Source organism: Musa acuminata, chromosome BXJ3-8 (genome assembly GCF_036884655.1).
Source record: "Musa acuminata AAA Group cultivar baxijiao chromosome BXJ3-8, Cavendish_Baxijiao_AAA, whole genome shotgun sequence".
Lineage (NCBI taxonomy): Eukaryota > Viridiplantae > Streptophyta > Magnoliopsida > Zingiberales > Musaceae > Musa > Musa acuminata.
In genome coordinates this window covers 39,363,551-39,373,555 of record NC_088356.1, presented here as the reverse complement: position 1 = coordinate 39,373,555, position 10,005 = coordinate 39,363,551, and positions in this window count along the sequence as shown.

Below are 10,005 nucleotides of genomic sequence, written 5' to 3'. Positions count from 1 at the left end.
AATAATTATGTCTCTTAATCAAATAACTTTATTTTAATTAGATTATTTTTGAATAATTAAAATAATGACTTAACATATTTAATTATACATGTGTGACCCTAAAAATTGTAACAATCTCTCGTTGGGTCACATATGTATTCTTATAAATATATTATACTTTATGAGCTCAAAATTATTATCATTATTAAACAAGACATACAAAATAATCTTATCCATTAGCCATATTAGTATAGGACTAAAGCGATCTTTGTTTTATTAATTATAGCTAAACACATCAATGATTACTAATATTCACATAACCAAATGACATAGATCAATTATGAAATATGTAGCATGAAAATTACATAAATGTGATATGTATATGTCAATTTTCAACTGATCCAACTTTATCTTTATGAAATCATTAATAACTTTAATAGTTATAATGTATAAAATATAATAAACTGAAGTTTATTTTTTATCAGAAAATATCTATATAAATATAAAATCCGGCATAGAACATACAATAAATATATGATAAACTCCTACTAATCTGAAATTTTCTCAAATTCTAATACACATATGAGCAATATACTTATGAAAGACCTTAGGTGGTATACCTTTTGTGAGAGAATCTACTAATATAAAGTTTGTCCCTAAGTGTTATATGAAAATTTGTTAACTTTACACCCTTTCTTTCACAACTAGGAACTTGATGTCAATGTGCTTTGACTTAGTCGAGCTCCTATTATTGTTGGAGTATAAAATAGTTAATTTATTATCATAATATATCTTTAGCAATCTTTTAACCCCTTGTACTATTTGCAGCCCTATGACAAATTTTCTTAGTCAAATTTCATGATTGGATACCTCAAAATATACTACAAATTTTGTTACCATGGTGAAAGAATTAATAAGAGATTTCTTGGCACTACGCCAAGAAATCGGCCCACCAGCCAACATATAATTGTAGCCCAATAATTTCCTGATATCTTGGCATCCAACAAAATTGGAGTCAGAATACCCAATGATCTCCAAATAATTTGATCTGAGCATATGACATTTTGTTCCTTTTAAATATCTCATGACTCTTTTAGCTACCTTCCAAATCTATTCCAAGATTGTTTAAATATCTATCTAACACTTCAACAATGTACACTATATCTAGACGCGTATAAACCTATGCATGCATTAAACTCACTACAACTGATGCATAGGGAATCTTTTGCATTTCTTTCTATATTTCCTTTAGAGCACTGATTGAGACTGAACTTGTCTCCCGTTGCGATAGAGGTGTCTCCTAATTTGTAATCCTGCATGCTAAACCTTTTGAGTACCTTATCGATATAGCTCTTTTGTGATAATCCTAGAATACTCGAGATCTATTTCGATGTATTTGGATTCCTAATATAAAAAAAGTGTCACCAATATCTTTCATTTCAAAATTTCTTGATAGAAATATCTTGGTTATATACAATATGCTTATATCATTTGTGGCAACCGGAATGTTATCCACATACAATATCAGAAAAATGAATTTGCTCCCATTGAACTTGTGATGCACATAATCATCAACAGCATTCACCTCAAAACCAAATTAGAGAATTATTTGGTGAAATTTATGATACCATTGACGAGATACCTATTTTAGCACATAGATGGATTTTATAAATTTACAAATCATTTTCTTTAGGTCTCCTAACACAAAGCTTTTTATTATACCATATAAATTATTTCACCAATGTTTCCATTGAGAAATATTATTTTTACATGCATATGATGAAACTTCAAATCAAAATGTACAACTAGAGCCAAAATTGTCCTAAAAGAGTCATTCGTTGAAACTAGAGAGAATGTCTCTTTAAAGTCAATCATTTTTTTTTAGTATTACACTTTGCCACAAGACGTATCTTATGCCTCTCCACATTACCATTAGAATCCCTATTGATTTTAGAAATCTGTTTACAACCAATGAGTTTCACACCTTCTGGTAATATGATAAGTTCAAACTTTATTGTCTTGCATAGACTTATACTCCCGATTCATTGCTTCAATCTACTCATCCGAATTGGAATCCTCCATAGCTTTACGGAAGTTGATTGGATCATCTTCCATCATACCACTACTTTATTCATGTTTTTAGAGAAATACCATATAATCATCCGAAAGGACACTCCTCCTTTCTCTAGTGGATCTTCGCAAAGGTGCTAACTCTTGTGGTAGGGGTTCTTGTGGATGTTGAGTTTGTTCTTTATGAACAATTTCCTTATACTATATGGGAGCTGAAATGATTATATACTTTTGAGGTACTAAATTTATCACATCAATACCAACTATATGAATTAGATTAGATTGAACCAATTCTTCCTCAAAGGTAAAGTCTTTAAGCTTATTTCTCCCCCCAAACTCAATATCCTCAAAGAATGTAACAATTCCCATCTCAAAAATATTTTTTGATTTGAGATCATAAAATTTATACCCCTTAGATCGGTTAGAATAACTAAGAAAGTAACTACTCGCTGTTTGGGATTCCAATTCCTTTTCATTAGGCTTGTAAGGCCTTGCCTCAACTAAATAACCCCATATATGAAAGTGCTTTAGACTAGGCTTTCTCCCAGTCCAAAACTTATAAGGTGTTTTTGCAGTTGCTTTAGTTGGTACTCTATTATGAATGTAAGCTGCAGTCTTTATTGTTCTCCTTAGAGTAACTCTGGCAAATTAAATAGAGGAATCATACTTCTTACCATGTCCTTAAGTGTATGGTTTCATCTTTCAGTTATACTATTCATGCTAAGTGACCCTAACATTGTATATAGAAGGACAATTCCATACTCCTCTAGGTATAGAGCAAATGGTCTTGGAAGTTGTTCACTTGAGCTATCATTTCTATCGTAAAATTCCCCTCCACAGTCAGATCTAATGCTTTTTATCCTTTTGCTGAGTTGGTTTTCAACTTCAGCTTTAAATGATTTGAACATATCTAAATATCGGGACTTTTCATATATTAGATACAAGTATCCATATCTAGAGTAATCGTCTATAAATGATATAAAGTATTGTTGATCATTCTATAAAGGTATAGGAAATGACTCACAAATATTAGTATGCATCAATTCTAAAACATTTGTAGCTCTATATGCACTTGATCTTTTAGATTTGATTTGTTTACCTTTTATACATTTAACACAAACATTTAAATATGATAAATCAATGGGATCAAGATTCCCTTCTGACATAAGTCTTTCAACTCTATATCTAGAGATGTGACCTAACCGTTTGTGTCATAATACACTCGAATTTTTAATTTTACGTTTAGTACCTCGCAATTCTGCATTCATGGATTCATGATAGAATGCTATAGTATCAAGTAAATATAGATTGTCATAAGTCATAAATGAACCAATTCTAATCACATTTGAATTTAAAGACAAAATAAACTGATTGTTTCCAAATGAATAAGAATAATAAGATTTGTCCAAATAAGAAACAGAAATTAAATTTCATCTAAATGATGGTACAACAAAATTATCTTTTAAATCTAAATAGTATCCAATACACAATAACAATTTAAATGTATCTATAGCTTCCATATCCATCGATTTTTCATCCCCACATAAATGCATCTCTTAACATCATTGGCCCTTTGGCATCTTAGGTAACCTTGCATTGAAACACTAATGTTAGTAATTGCACCGAAGTCTAATCACCAAGTGTTTCTAGGTACTAAAGTTAAATTGACTTCAAAATAAACCAAAAAAAGGAACATACCCTTTTTAGCACACCAAGCATGATATTTGGTACAATCCTTCTTTAAATGCCTAGATTTCTTATAGAAGAAACAAGTATTAGCCTTTTTTTTTTTTTTTGTTGGACCCTTATCAGTCTCATTCTTTTAGTATTTGTATTTTCTTTTCTTGCCCTTATCCTTACAAGTGCTAACCAAGTTAGCACCTTCAATCTCTTCTTGCTTCAACCTTTCCTCTTCTTGCACACAATATGAAATGAGCTCAGAGCTCATTAAGAGATCATTTGTCCTTTTGACAATTATAACTGACCTTAAACTAACTAAATTATGCAAGGAGAGATATAAGAATTAAATGGACAAGTAAGTCCTCTGATAAGTCAAGCTTTAATGCTTTGAAGCAATATTAAACATCTTCAATGTACTCCTTTATATTTCCTTTGTCATTGTACCTCATGGAAATCAAGCTCTAAAGCATAGTACTTGTTTCCGCCTTATCATTTTTAAGAAAACACATTTTCTATTTAGGTAAGAAAATATTTGGCCTTAATAATCCCTTTGGATATTGTACTCCTAAAAGCCACCGAAATATCATGCTTAATGATTATGATACTTATGCGATTAGACCTGTCTCACTTCTTATATAGTCTCCTTTCATCAAGAGTACTAGTTTTCATAAGAGAAGCGGGTTGGTCTTCCCTTAGTGCAAGGTCCATATCTATGCAGCCTATAACGATCAAAATGTTTTCCTTCCAATCCTTAAAGTTGATTCCATTTCGGTACTAAATTGAGGTTAGCAGATATTATAGCCAGAGAATAATATACAACCATAAATTATACTTAAGTAAATTCAAATAATGATATAACTCATCTTAAGATACCAAATGCAACATTTATATCTTGTCTTTGGACTTCAATATTAATTGTTAGTGATAGTCTTATTGTAATGATCAAACATTGAATTCATCTTTGGATTGATTTATCATTCATATGTATAATTTTATAATGGTTACATGTTTACCATTACAAGTGTGTATAAAATCTTATCAGTCGTTAACCTTCTTTTGGGTCGAGTAATTAGTGCATGGATATAAATTCACACTACATTTAATATATTTTCATGAGAAATGTCACTCATGAGAGATCACTTTGGTGACTCATGCATCAAATTACTTAATCTAACATTAAACAACTATATAATCATTAATTAAATTTGAACCATATTAGTCAAATTAGCTTGACCTTAATTTGTTGACTCAAATATTTAGGGTATATACACTATTCAATTTATGTCAACAAATAATTTTATAGAACCAATATTATGCATAAACTAATTATTATTAATTAAATTTATATGAATTTAATTAATGAGAAAATCCAAAGGCGTTGCAACGAGCAATGTTTTTAGAAAAAGGCATTGAAGAAACATTTTAAAAAATAAACTAAGGATACACTACAACAAGAAGATTTATGCATTATAGTGCTAAGGCACGATAGACCGTGAAGCACGTTGCAATGTAATTACATAAAACCATCGTCTTCCTCGACGATGATAGAACTAAATCATGCTAAAATACTACCAAAATATCATAAAAATATGTGAAAAATAAGCCTAGATGTTCAGTAATTATTGTTGGATGGCTTTGATACCAATGTTATGTTATTCATTGTTGGTAATTTAACACAACAAATATGGATCAAACATGCTTTATAGACCTAAAACTAAATTTTAGAATGTTTTCATAAAACTTATTACATCCACAATAATATACTTGAAATCCTACAATAATTATGAAACACATTAATACAGAAGCATATTTGATGAATCCATCAGAGTATTTACCGAATTAACCAATCAATTGGCTTTCCAATTGCAGAGTATCCTTAATAACCTTTTAATTTCTCTTTGACAGGTGAAGAGAATTTGAATTTAATATTGCAACAGAGGACTATAACCCTATTTATATTCATAATTGTATCTATAGTTATGCCCTAGGATGTTTAATATTTCTAATTTATCTAATCACTAAGTTAGAAATATTATTGATGGTATCTACACAATTAATTTTTATGATAATTATGCCTCTTAGCCAAATAATTTTATTTTAATTAGGTCACTTTATTTTTAGCTAATCAAAATAATGACTTAACACATTTAATTATACATGTATGATCCCAAATATTCTAACAAATCTGATTAAAGATTAAGTAAGAAAATAAGCCAAATTTAATGATCTAAAGCCCCCATAAGAGATCATAATAGACTTGTCCGACAACTTCCCGAGCAAATAGAGTGAAAACTCTCTTCTTCGTTGAGAGCAAAAACTAATCAATTAATCCTTCGTCGAAAACTCAAGAGTGCTGAGTGTATAGCATATGCTTAAGACATCAAAGAAATATAAACCTTGTCAATTTGGCAAATTATAATAAGGGGTAATTATATATTATCCCCTATAGTTAACTATGATTAGGATCTTGATCCCTATACTTTAAAAAGTAGTATTGGAGTCCCTTACACTTAAAAGTGAAATATTTAACCCCAATTATTCTTTTGTTGTTAACTTCATCAACGGAAGAAGGTGCACGTGGTGCAAAAGGGGCACAAATGGAAAGAAAAAAAAAATAATTTTACTATTTTTACATTATTAATTTTATATAACCTTCCCTACATGGCCATGACCATCAGTTATAGAGTTACAATTATCTATCACAATGATTAAAACCATTGATTTGTTGAATCTCGGATTTTGATGATGAAGTCAATTGTCATTTGTTGTCTAATCTATATGTTGAGATAAGTGTGCATGATTAACTACGATGAAAGTAAGATGTGCAGCAGGAGTTGCGCTGGAGTCAAGACAATGATCACATTGGGAGTTCGAGAGTTCGACGGAAGTTCGGACAGTCGTCGGAGGTTCTGCGGGAACAAATCCGAGTAGTCCATAAGCTTGCCAAAGAAGCTCGTCGGAACTCGCCAAGTGGATCGTTGCAAGTCCAGGAGTTTGCCGGAAGTCCGCAGGAGCATCACTGAGGGTTCATCGGATGATCGACGGAAGTTCGCCGGAAGCTCGTCGGAAGAAGCGATTGACGCACCGGAGCAAGTTGCAGTAAATGTCTTAGGAAATATCATAGTTAGCACAATGATTAAGTTGAAAATGGGAGGTGATCCCATTAACTTAATCTTGGGGCAATTGGGCCCCTGAAAAACCCAAATTGGGCCAAATGGATCAACCCATTCGGACCCTGATTTCTACCAGGCGGTTGAACCGCCCAAGCCAGGAGGTGGCACCGCCTGGGCTCAGTCTCCGAGCGAGACTGGGCGGTGCAACCTCCCCTGACAAGAGGTGGCACCGCTTGGGCTCGGTCTCCGAGCTCTGGCTGAGCGGTGCAACCGCCTCAGTCAGGAGGTGGCACCGCCTGAGCTCGGTCTTCGAGCTCTAGCAGGAGGTGTAACCGCCCCTGACAGGAGGTGGCACCGCCCAGAGGCTCAGTCTTCGAGCTCTGCCAGGCGGTGCAACCGCTCCAGTCAGGAGGTGCAATCGCCAGATCCCAGAATTCCGGGAATTGATAGTTTTGAGCTCCAAATTCAAACTGGGTTGGGGCCTATAAATACCCCACCCATTCAGTACTGATACACCGAAATCCTGATCTTGTTCTGTGATTTTTAGAGCTCAAAATTGTTGTAAAGGCCAAAAGTTCTTCTCCCTCTTTTCTTCCAAGTTCTGAGTTTTAAAAAGAGGAGAGAAAATTCTGTAAGGGTTGTCTCCTAAGCCCGTCAAAAGGAGTAAAACTGTAAATGGTTGGTTGGCCTTCGCCTATTGAAGGAAGGCCTCTAGTTGACGTCGGTGACCTCGTCGGTGGAGGAAGCCAAAAGTGGAGTAGGTCAAGATTTACCGAACCACTCTAAATCTCGGTTTGCATTTACTTTGAACATATTATCTTTACTACAAACCTCCTGTAAAGCTTACTGCTTTCTACGCATATACGATCGGGTTTCAAGCTTTACACTTTCCAAATCGACGTTTAGACGTAAATCAGTTTTATCGTACGATCATCATATTTCTGTTTGCGTTTACGTTTTGATTTCTATCATAACTGCAAACTACCTTTATATCCTTGCTTAAACTGTATCTTGCTTAATCAAGTGATTTACGAATCAGCATTTAGACGTAAATCAGTTTTTTCGTACGAATATCATATTTCAATTTGCGCCTACTATCTGATTAGAATCATAACTGCAAATTGCATTTATATCTTTGCTGCATCTCGCTTAAACAAAAGTTAAAGTGATTTACGAATCAGCTTTCTTACCAAAATCACTTTTAACGAACGAACGCAGTTTTTATTTTTCGTAGAAGGTTTTCCGCTGCACTAAATCACCCACCCGCGCACCCCCCCCCCCCCCCCCCCCCTCTTAGTGCTCTTGATCCTAATCCGAATTTAAGGTTTTGATGCTCCCAAAAAAACCTCCAAGAGTGGTGCAGTTGAGGCTGCTAATCATAGGTGCTCTGCAAGTCAATCACATGAATGATAGTACGTGTGACATGACACACTCTTTTTTATCATTATTATTATTATATTTTTCTCACTTTATATTATTATTATTATTCTTATTATATATATATATATTGTGATATCAATGGATATTATATATATATATATATATATATATATATTGTGATATCAATGGATCTATGCAATAGGAATCAGATCATGATGAGATCATGATAATGAGACCGATTCATCTTTAAACACAGATCCTAAAGAATCTCAGTCATAAGTTACTCGAGAGGGACATCGAAGATAACTGAACAAACTGGTATACTATATACCTATCCATATGATGAAAGCTGTTAGTCGCATAGCTGGTCTCATTGGAGAATGAGTTCACTAATTGATCCGCTCATAAAATGTTAAATGGTTGATGATATCTCATTGTTAAATAATGATTCTGTCATCTCAATAGTGTATCTGGTCCTTAGACTTGAGACACTAAAGATGTCCTGTATGAGTACTTCACTGTTTGATACCGAACTTATAAGTCTAGAAGTTTCAGATTTAGCACAGTCGGTTATCGAGAGTGGTAGCCAACCTTACGAGGGTTATTGAGTGTCGATAGATGATCATCTGCTCTCGGTGTCATGAGAGAAATATCATATGTGTTCTTACTCAGACAAATCCCTAGCTAGAGTCATTCGGATTGAGAGAGAAAGAGTTCTTCAAGAGAATCCGATTAGAGCGAGACTGTAGTAGAAACCATATAGGTCTGACAACACAATGCCCAATATACAATCTTTGAGATATTAGATGAATAAGGGACTATAAATATATGGTAACTGAGAACATATAAGTCCAATGGATTGGATTTTCTTGTATCGTCTGGGGACTACGGCGTAGTGGCCTAGTATGCCTATGAGTCGAGTGAATTATTATGGAGATAATAATTCAGTGAGCCGGAAGGAATTCTGACAGATATGACTCACGACCAGCTCGATATTGAGCCTAGAGGGTCACACATATGGTAGGTGCTACGACGAGTAGAGATTCAAATATGAGATATCCGCTAGAGTCCCTATCTTATCGGATATCCAATATGCCTTTTTATTATTAGATCTTATGGATGAGATCCAATAAGAGCCAATGAGATATTATAGGGTTGAGATCCAATCTAATAAGCTTAGGTAGTTGGATGAAGATCAATACCCAATAGGACAGGATCCATTAGGGTTATGTTGATAGGGGGCCTCTATAAATAGGAGGGAATCAAAGGGCCATAAGCTAGGCCTTTTTTACTACCACCTCTTACTTTCCTCTTCCCTTTTCCTCCTCAGCCAACAGCCCTTATTTGGGGTGTGTGAAGATTTGGGCTGCGATTCAAGGAGCATCTTCGCAGCCCCTACCGTGTAGATCATTACTACAGAGGATAGTTGACCTCCTTCATCCTCTCCCACAGATCTGTAGAAATTCAGGAATATATGATCTCCTTGGGTAACATAACTACGTGATTTTTAGTTCCGTAAGTTTTTGCGCACCAATCTTCGCATGATGATGAAACTTTTTTATGAAAATTTAGGATTTTTCCTTTTGTTCTTCTATTGCGCTTGTGATGTCGCTCATAAATTTTCCTATAGAGGTGAGGGGAGTTATCATTTCACCATAGTCAGCACTCTTTGAGGCAGCACCTTGATCAACCCAATCTTACCGACGATGAAGCGAAAGAAGTGGAGAGAGGAGGAGGCGATGCTGATCTGGAGCACGCGACCCTGCTGTCGTCGCTATTAGGG